Source organism: Boleophthalmus pectinirostris, unplaced genomic scaffold (genome assembly GCF_026225935.1).
Source record: "Boleophthalmus pectinirostris isolate CB_2022bp ecotype Guang Dong unplaced genomic scaffold, ASM2622593v1 HiC_scaffold_9, whole genome shotgun sequence".
Taxonomy (NCBI): Eukaryota; Metazoa; Chordata; class Actinopteri; order Gobiiformes; family Gobiidae; genus Boleophthalmus; species Boleophthalmus pectinirostris.
The window spans coordinates 18752345-18762897 of NW_026571541.1; the positions used below are offsets into that span (position 1 = coordinate 18752345).

General features: G+C 39.7%; 1 pseudogene; it reads left to right on the forward strand.

Annotated features, from left to right (window-relative positions):
* The first annotated feature begins 9887 nt into the window (after nt 1–9887).
* LOC129407315 (5S ribosomal RNA) lies at nt 9888–10006 on the forward strand (annotated as a pseudogene).
* The last annotated feature ends 547 nt before the right edge of the window (nt 10007–10553 follow it).

Genomic DNA, 10553 nt, shown 5'->3' on the forward strand with positions numbered 1-10553 from the left:
TGTCATTGTGTCTTGGTGGCCTAGAACAAATTTATATCTTTGTCAAAACTTTTTAAAGATGCACTGCGCAACATTTCTAGTGGAGGATCTGCCACTTGCTTGTCTCCATGGAAATGTTATTGCTTTGTCTAGAATGTTCCACAGTATAGATTAAACCTATCTATCACAAGGGAGACAAACAACAGGTTACAAAACAAAATGAACAAAATGGCTAAAACTGTATAATAATGACAAAAAATGGTATAGTGGGATACTCTTTATTTTTGCAGCATTGTCAAATATTTGTATGTGATACTTGATAATGTACACCCACATGTTTGTGATGAGGAAACAGCATTATAACAGAGATGAGCCTTTAAAATAGACAAATGCATCAACAATATTAGCACTTAAAATAAACATTCATTCATTGGTGCATTTAAACATAAATGTAGTGCTATAATATGAATTTAACGGATTAAACATAGGGCCAATAAAAACAGACTTCCTGCTCATTCATTATTTGTAATTAGTTGTATTACTGCTGTTATTGGGTTATTTAGTCTAGTGACACCTGTTTGTTTAGTTTGTGGTAAATGTTGATTCAAGCATCTGGTTCTGAGAACATCACATGCCAGTTGATGACTACCCACTCTGTCCTTTCTTAGTCATAGGTTTGGTATTGTTTTTACTTGGAGGAAGACATGTTTTCTTCAAATAAAAAGTGTAAAAATAATCAACCAATCTGAATTGGTTTAATTTTATTGACAAAATGTACCCCATTATACCCTGGCTTCCGTTTTCTGGAAAATATCTGAGTTTTAGAGGTCATTTTTTTTGTAATGTAATATTACTAATAATTGTAAAATTCAATCTGCCAACCTGCGCTGTCGGCCCCTTCATATACCATCATCACTCACGCACACACCATTTTCATACTAGGCAATTTGGGTGAAGTGCACAATGACAGTTGTCCAAGTACTAACCAGACCCAGACTTGCTTAGCTTCTGAGATCTGAGGGGGATCAGGCTTTGAGGAGCTGATATGGCCACATACATAGGGTCCTGAGTGTGACTCCCGTGAGTTAATCCACCTTGCCTCCAGTGTTTATGTACACTGCTGTTATGGGTGAATGGTTCCTTGATGTAAAGCACTTTGAGTGCCTTAGAAAAGTACTAAATAATAATGTGACCATCTACAGAAGCTTGAACACAAGATGATTATTTTAACACTTTTCTTCTTGTGAGATATTCATGTACCATTATCATACTTGCTGGATTTCCAGTTGCACTTTTAAATAAAGCATTAATTCACTGTGGAGAATAAAGAGTTAGGGTTAGGATTATGTTATAAACTCATCCAACACATAAACAGCTGCTGGGCCAGATTTTGTTCTTCTCGGCAAAGAGGACATTCTGTTCTTTTTCTCTCTGTTATCTAATGTTGATATCCTCATAACAACATGTAATTAATACACAAGGACTCACTGTTGTATTGTCCTCCTGTGACTGAATAAAAGGTGTTTTGCAATTATACTGTAGTGCTGGCCTATATTTCATGACTCAGTGCAATACATGAAAAAAACTTCCTGGTAATTCCTGGCACTTTAAAAGGAGTAACACAAACCAGGGCAAGTTACTGTAGCTGACGATGGCGACACATGCATCAGGCTCTCTGACTCTGCTGCTCCTGGTGGTTCTTTTGACTGTCACTTCTGGATGTAAGTTGGCTTCTATTTGTTGTTAAATGTGCACTATGCAAATCATTTGTTTGGGGTCCATCACTTCGGTTGGAGGTCCGTCACTTGCTTTTCTATGGATACATCATTGATCTGCCTGTAATGTTCCACAGTATGACATAAAACAGCTCTACCTTAAGATATATTAAGTTACAGCTGGTTTTGAAACTTCAAAATACCTACAAAAACAAGCATTCTGACTCTGAGTTGCCTTTCTACAGATTTAACCTGTAACTTGGTCTGGTTTGGTCTCCATGAAGATAAAAAGTTTTAATGCTGTACTGTGAAACATTCCAGACAAAGCAATAACATTTCCATGTAGAAAAACATTTGATGGACCCTCCACCAGAAAAGTTACACAGTAAAGTGGCAAGGCAAGGCAAGGCAAGTTTATTTGTATAGCACAATTCGTACACAAAGTAATTCAAAGTGCTTTACAGAATAAGAAATACATTAAAATCATAATAAAAACAAATCAAAACATAAATAATCATGAAGATTAAAATTAAAAAAGAGAGACATAAATTGGAGAGAAGAGTGCGGAATGAAAACCTTTCAGTTATATGCACAGTTAAACAGAAATGTTTTGAGTCTGGATTTAAACAGCGTCACAGAAGAGGCCTGTCTCACATGTTCAGGAAGACTGTTCCAGGTTTTAGCTGCATGAACCTGAAACGCTGACTCCCCTTGTTTAGTCCTGACTCTGGGCACCAGCAGGAGGCCGGTCCCTGAGGTCCTCAGAGTGCGAGATGGTTCATATGACACTAACATGTCACAGATGTACTTTGGTGCTCGGCCATGGAGAGACTTGTACAAGCAGAGCTGCTTTAAAGTCTATTCTCTGAGGCACAGGAAGCCAGTGCAGAGACCTGAGCACAGGACTTATGTGCTCGTACTTCCTAGTTCGAGTAAGGACCCGAGCTGCAGCATTCTGGATGTTCTGCAGCGTCTCACAGCTCATTTGGAGAGACCAGTGAGCAGACCATTACAGTAGTCTAACCTACTGGAGACAAATGCATGGATAAATTTCTCCAAGTCTGATTTAGACAGTAAACCTTTGATTTTTGCTATGTTTTTTAGATGGTAAAAGGCTGCAGATGTTATTGATTTTATGTGACTGTTAAAGTTCAAGTCTGAGTCCATTATTACCCCTAGATTTCTTGCCTGATTTGAAGGTTTTAGAGCGAGAGACTGGAGGTGACTGCTGACACTGTCCCTTTTGTTTCTGTGGACCAAACACTATGACTTCAGTCTTGTCAGAGTTTAGCTGGAGAAAGTTGTTTTGCATCCACACTGATCTGTTGGATGCAGTGACCAAGTGAGTCCACTGGTCCATAGTCTCCTGCTGCCAGAGAGACGTAGATCTGAGTGTCATCTGCATAATTGTGGTACGACACGTTATTGCTGCTTATTAACTGGCCTAATGGCAGCATGTAGAGATTGAACAACAGGGGGCCCAGGATTGACCCCTGAGGCACCCCACAGGTCAGGGCCATGTGATCTGAGACACAGTTTTCCAATTTCAACAAAATACTTCCTGTCTTCTAGATAGGACTTGAACCAGTTTAGTACAGTACCAGAGATGCCTACCCAGTCCTCTAGTCTCTGTAAGAGGATCCCATGATCGACAGTGTCAAAAGCAGCACTCAGATCTAACAGGATCAAGACTGAGACTTTGCCTGCATCAGTGTTCAGGCGGATGTCATTTGTCACCTTGATAAGAGCAGTCTCAGTGCTGTGGTGGGCTCTAAAACCTGACTGGAAAACATCAAAGGAGTTGTTCATTTGGAGAAAGTTCGTAAGCTGTTGGTAAACAGCTTTTTCAAGGACTTTGCCAAAAAACGGCAGATTTGAGATGGGTCTGAAATTGTTCAGTACTGTGGCATCAAGACTGCTCTTCTTTAGGAGAGGCTTAATGACCGCAGTTTTCAACGCATTTGGGAATGTTCCAGATTGAAGTGACATGTTCACTATGTGAGTGAGTGGTGAAAGTAAACTGTTGAGGACGGACTTTAGAAATCTAGTGGGTAACATGTCCAGGCAGCAAGTAGATGAACTCAGACTGGTAACGATCTCTAAAACAGTTTTGTCAGTTACAGGTGCAAAGTGATTCAGCTCTAAGTGTCTCTGTGGCTGCATGCTTGTTATTTGTGTTGTGGAATTGATGGCATTTTTGATGCCCTGAACTTTGTCATTAAAGAAAACTGCAAACTCATTACATTTAGATGTGGAAATTAGTTCTAGTGGCAGTGGAGCTGGAGGGTTTGTTAATCTGTTCACTGTTGCAAACAGGACACGAGAGTTGTTACTGCAATTACCAATAATGTCCGAAAAAATACTTCTCTCTTGTTTTACTCAAAGTGTAGTTGTACATATGCATTGTTCCTCTGTAAATCTCATAATGAACCTGGAGGTTTGACTTGCGCCATTTCCGCTCAGCCTTCCGGCACTCCCTTTTCTGTGCTCTGACTGAGTCATCATTCCTCCACGGAGCTTTTTGCCTATCTTTAACCACTTTAACCTTTATCGGGGCGATGGCATCCAGAACATTCAAAACACTCAAAGTCACAGAGTTCAACACATCATCAACATTAGAACATGAGGCAATTTCAAAATGTATCATTTCCATGAACAGTGCACCTGTGTTATCATTTATGTGTCTCCTTCGAACAACTGTAGAAGCAGCCGGTGGTTTGGGAATAACAGACAGGTCAAAGAAGACACAGAAATGATCAGACAGAGCAACATCAACCACACTGACATTTGAAATATTTACACCCTTTGTAATGAGCAGGTCCAGAGTGTGCCCTCTGTTGTGAGTGGGCTCACTGACATGCTGAGTCAGACCAAAAGTTTCAAGGACAACACTAAGCTCTTTGGCATTTTTGTCACACACATTATCCACATGTACATTAAAATCACCTGTAATGACTAAACCATCAAAGTCTGTGCATACAACTGAAAGCATCTCAGTAAAATCATCAATAAAACTTTGACAGTGCTGAGGAGGTTTGTATATGACTATGTAGAGTATGGACGGTGATTGTTTTAGCTCCATTTTGAAGGAAACATACTCAAATGATAAAAAAACACCCAAATGACAACCTGTGTGTAACCAAATGATCTCTAAAAAATGCACACACTCCTCCACCCTTTTTATTTGCTCGTGTTTCAGATTCAAATTTGAAGTTGGGAGGGGTTGATTCCACTAGCACTGCATGACCTGTGTTTTTGTCAAGCCATGTTTCAGTTAAAAACATAAAGTCAAGATTAAAAGAAGAAATAAAATCATGAATTAGAAATGATTTGTTACATAAAGATCTGACATTGAGCACAGCAAGTTTCTGATTAGTTTCAGTAGGACTGGATGTTATCTTCTTACAGGGAACGTGAACTAAATTTCTCTGATTAGACAGTCTAACTGTCCTTCTTTTAATCTGTCTACGTGTTGTAACTGGAGCTATAGCTCCATCGCAGGGCCCCAGCCTGATATTACCTTTATCATGACTGTATGTCCTGGGACAGCAGAGGCCCTGTGCGTCCTAGCTCTTGGTGATAACAGCTCTGGGGAAAGGCGGGGGAGGGCGAGCAGGGGAGAGTTTGGGTAAGTGACCAGGTGAGGGACCAGGTGAGGGCCGAGGAGGTGGCCGAGGAGGTGGAATACGGGGAGGTTTGGGTGAGGGGCCTGGTAAGGACCGAGGAGGTGGAGTAGGGGGAGGTTTGGGTGAAAAATTAGAGGGGAGAGCTGAGAGAGTCTCTGGTGGTGAAACAGGCACAGTTTTGTATGGGGGAGAGTTCAACATAACCCTTGACCGTGCTATGTTAGGTGTGAGAGGAACCATCTTGATTCCCGATCTGATGAGGCTTTCTAGATGGTTGGGCAGTGCCATGGGTGAAGGTGGGGAGGAGAAGGAGAGTGAAGAGTCCGTTGATGGAGTAGATGTAGCAAGGGGGACTCCAGGCTGGTCTGTGGGCAGCGGAGGTGATGGGTGTGCTGGTGGCGCTGGGGGAGGTGGTGGTGGTGTTGCTGACTCATTCTCTGGGGGAGGTGGTGCTGCTGACTTGTTCTCTGGGGAAGGTGGTGATGCTGACTTGTTCTCTGGGGGAGGGGGAGGTGGTTCTGCTGACTTGTTCTCTGGGGGAGGGGGAGGTGGTTCTGACTTGTTCTCTGGGGGAGGGGGAGGTGATGATGCTGCTGAGTTGTTGTCTGGGGGAGGGGGAAGTGGTTGTGGTTGTGGCAGTGGTGGTGCTGTCAATGGTGCTGACTTGTTGGCTGGTTCTCTGTTAGGTGCAGCAGGGATGCTTCTCCCATTTCTCTTTTCTCTCACTGGATGCACAGGACCCTGTCCAGGCCGGTGCCTCAGAGCGTGGAGGAGGTTTTCCGTCAACACTCTCACTCCACCTCTGCTTAGGTGTGGGCCATTTCCCTCGAACAGGTCCTTCCGTTTCCAAAAAAGATCAAAGTTCTCAATGTAGTGCAATCCTCTGGCCGTGCACACATTCAGCAGCCACGTGTTCAGCTGAAACAGTCGGGTAAATTTGTTCCTGTTCCTTAGGTCTATGTTGGGAAGAGGTCCACTGATAAATGTCTTAACCTCCACTTTATTAAGCTCCTCGAATAATTTTGTGAAATCCCTTTTCAAGACTTCACTCTGTTCCATTCTGATGTCCACTGCACCCACATGCACAATCAGCTGTTTGACCCCTTGGTGTGTTGACAAAACTTTTGGCAGGAGTTTTGTTATCTCAGAAACAGTGTACGTCGGGTAGCAGCATGTTAGGATTCTTCTGTGACTCACACCACTGATAGCCCCGTCTCCTAGCAGCAAATGTATCTCTGACCTTGACGTTTGGCACAGATTCCCGGTATGCCTGCACTCTTTTGGCAACTTTATTGTTCTTGTTTTGTGATGACAGTACATTATCCCTTTGTACATTAACATCAGTCTGTGACAGTGGTGAAAATCTGTTTGTTAGCTTTATTGTGGGTGATATAACGATATTAGCATTGTCTTTTATCACTCGCTGCGCTGGCTTAGCATTTTGGTCTGTACCAAGTTTTGGAAAAGACACAGTATCACTCAGGTTTAAGTTGAAAGAATTTCCACCCTCTTCTCTAGAAGTAACTGTAGGTTGCTCACCACTGGAAGTCACTGGTAGCATCTGATGAAGTCCTTTTTCAGTTTCTAAAGCAAATATCCGTGCTTGTAGCTCATAAATTTCTTGTTGATAGTTCCGACAGCGCTCACAGATAGAATTCCCTTGGTTTCTTCTCCCCGACATGTTGCTGGCTCATCAGATGATTTGTTAAAAAATGTAAAAATGTTTAAAAGTATTAATTTACTTAAAAGGAAATCAAAAATAGCCGTTGTTGGAGGAGGTAAACTGATTAAAAAGCAAAAACAGCAGGAGCAAGCAAGGATAGCGTCCGCACTCTTCAGAAGCAGGAAGTGGATGTAAATTTATCTTGTAAAGTTATGTTTTTTGAATTACAGGTGGACAGTCTCATGGCCATTCCACAGAAGGTATGTACAATAAGACAGAGAAAATGGGTGTTGTTTGGTACACACACACCACATCTGGGACTAAACCTGGAACTAAATCCAGACTAGGCCTGTCACAATAATTATATCTTACAAAATTATTTTAATTATAATGAATCATTCAATATATGAAAACTGGAGCAATATATTTTTGGCATAGATATTTATCATGTGGACATTTTCTTTGCATTACTGGGAAATTTGTACTTTTTTGGCTATATGATGAGATTTGAGCTGTGAAAGATTGAATTAATAGCTTCTTTGCCTCATTACTCAAGTGTTTCTTTTTGCTCTTTATTTACTGTAGCTTATGTTTTATTTAACAATATTATAGATTTAGAATAGTTTTTGTGGTATAAATGTCCTCTTGGGTTATTTTGCCAGAGCCATAAATTTGTTTCAATATTATCGTCTATAATATCGTCTATATTTATTTCGCAATATATCGTACTTCAAAATTTGTTATTGTGACAGGTCTAACCCGGACCATGACAAAAATCTGGATTACAATAGGACCAAACCCAGTCTAAATTAAAACTACAACTGGCTAAACCAGGACAAGTTGAACACACTATTTGACTTTTTCCCACATCCATGTTTTGACCATGAACTCGCAACTTAAAAAGTCAAAGCTAAAACTCTCTACTAAGTTTAAGCACAAACTATCAACATTTCATTACTGTCCTATTTATTTATTTGAAGAGATTCAATATATTATAGATGCTCTGACAAATTCTTTCCATGTTTTTCATATTTATTTGAGATTCAATACTTTATTTTACTTATAGCACCTCATTCCTCTGAGACTCCCATCACGATTCAGGTGACAAACTCTGTCACCAAAGGACCCAAACTCATGTACAGCACATATGTGGTCTACCGAGGAATCCTGATAGGAGCAATGAGACGGCTCCAGGACACCAATAACAACTTTAGGTTAGAATTATTTTGATCATTTTCTATTGATTCTTTGCATTCTTTGCTAGGGGTGTAGTTACCATGGTCGCACAATGCACATATTAGCAAAAGTTTTCAGATAGTATGAAAAATTACTAAATCTCTATAAACAGGACAAGAGCCTGTAATCAATTCAAGCATTCATGGTTCTGTTTAGGTGTTTGATTTTCAACAAAAAAGGTGACAGTGAAATCCTGAATTTCCCTCAAGATAACTTAAGTATCTCTCAAAAAAAACTGTTGACTATTGCAAGATAGTTTGTGACAGTAATTTTATATGAGAAGTCATCTCACCTGTTGTAGTTCCAACTAGGTCAGCTCTTTGTGGTCAGATTGTTTGTATTAAAATAAATAAAATAACTAACTCTAACAAAGCTTCAGGAAATGTTGATGACATCAGCTGCACAGTATCTATAGTCAGTTGTGATGAGAATTCTCCTTATATGAAATGTTGTGTTCAGCTTTACCTACACTGAGGACCCAAACTACGGCCCTTTTCTGTGGAGCATCAATGGTTTGTATGGAAACTTCTCTGAGCGCACCTACTGGCAGCTCCTGGTGGAAAAACCAGACAGGACTATCATAGTGCCTGATGTTGGTGAGTAAAAGCTGGTTTGTTATGATTTAGGTGTGTCCAAAATATCAACAATGAATGCATTATTTTGGTGTGAATCAACATGGTAGGCATTAACCAACAATTATTGAAAAGAGAACAAATTAATTATTGGTTTGGGGTGTGTCTTTGTATTTGTACATCCAGAATTTAGTTTTTCAAATTTTTCTGCTCTATTCTTTGAAAATAGCAGATTTTGGGAATTATTTAATGTTTTGTCCTAGTACTTACATTAACTTTAAATCAGATATTAGGTCCAAACAGTTTATTCTGAAGTAATTTTTCTCTTACAGTACAGTTTTTGGAATAATATATTGAATTATTCTTTTACATCAAACAACACTAACTGTGTTCTTTTGCAGGTATTGGGTGCTACATTCCTGTTGCAAATGATAAGATCATCTTTAAGTTTTCCACCTACTGAAGACAACTTACCGCTTACTCACTGACTGGATTAATTCACATATAATTCAATCATTTAATTCAAAATGTTGTTCAATAATAATTTGAACTGAAAATAATAATAATAAAAAATACTTGCTAATCATAAAATATATGCATCTGTACACTGTTGTCATTGGGTTATTTAGTCTAACTAACTAACATTGTTTCTTTGTTTAGTTTGTTTTTTACTTTGTGGATGATAACACTGCACCTTTATAAGAGCTAGAATGCCTATTTTCCATTATCTGAGCAGTGTTTCCCATTACGAGAAGAGACAACAGTGGCTCCCATAGTCTAAAATTCTCCCACATAGTCTAAAAAGAACATGGACTATATATAGGCATTCACAAAATTCCCTTTGTTGCTTTATACATAACAAAAAGTAACTATACTGCTTAAAAAGACTGCTAAAATATTAAATACAAGCAATAAGTGCCATTTATATTACATACTGGCAATAACTATGACATTTAAATTTGAGCCACCATAGTCTGAACTGAAACACTGCTGAGAATATTATTTCCTTCTTGGAGATTACATGTGGATAAAAATAAAGAAACATTGCACAAACTGAGTCACTTAGTATGTTGTAATACAGTATTTGAATTACTATTATTGTGGCCATACTGGCTTGTCAAAGCCTGATCCCGTCAGATCTCTAGAAGCTAAGCAAGGCCGGGCCTGGTTAGTACTTGGATGGGAGACCCCTGGGAAAATCAGGTGCCACAGTGGGGCGCCAGTCACAGAAAACTGTTGTTGTGTCCTTATGCACGACACTTCACCCACATAGCCTAGAATGAAAGTGGTGTGTGGATGAGTGATGGTGGTGGTCGGAAGGACCAATGGCGCTGATTGGGATGGCAGCTGCGCTTCTGTCAGTCTGCCCCAGGGCAGCTGTGGCTACAATAGTATCTTACCATCACCGGGTGTGGAGAAAAGAATAATGAATCTATACATGCTCTGTAAAGTGTCTTTGTGACATATGTCTGTGAAAAGCGCTATATAAATAAAACTTACTTACTTTCTTACTTACTCAGTGGTACAACAAGGAAGAGAAAAATACAAAAGCATCTACAGCTGGAGAACTGGGTTGAAGAGTTCTATTAAATAACCATAACTAGGTTCCTTTCTATAATCCCTGATCTTTCTTTGTCATAGTAGGTTTTGGGTTTTGTTTTAACATGGAGGGCAAAAGGTTTTCTTCAAATAAAAAGTGTAAAAATAATCATGCAATCTTTAGTCTGCATTGGTTTAATCTTATGGGTGTAGTCCAAGTCCA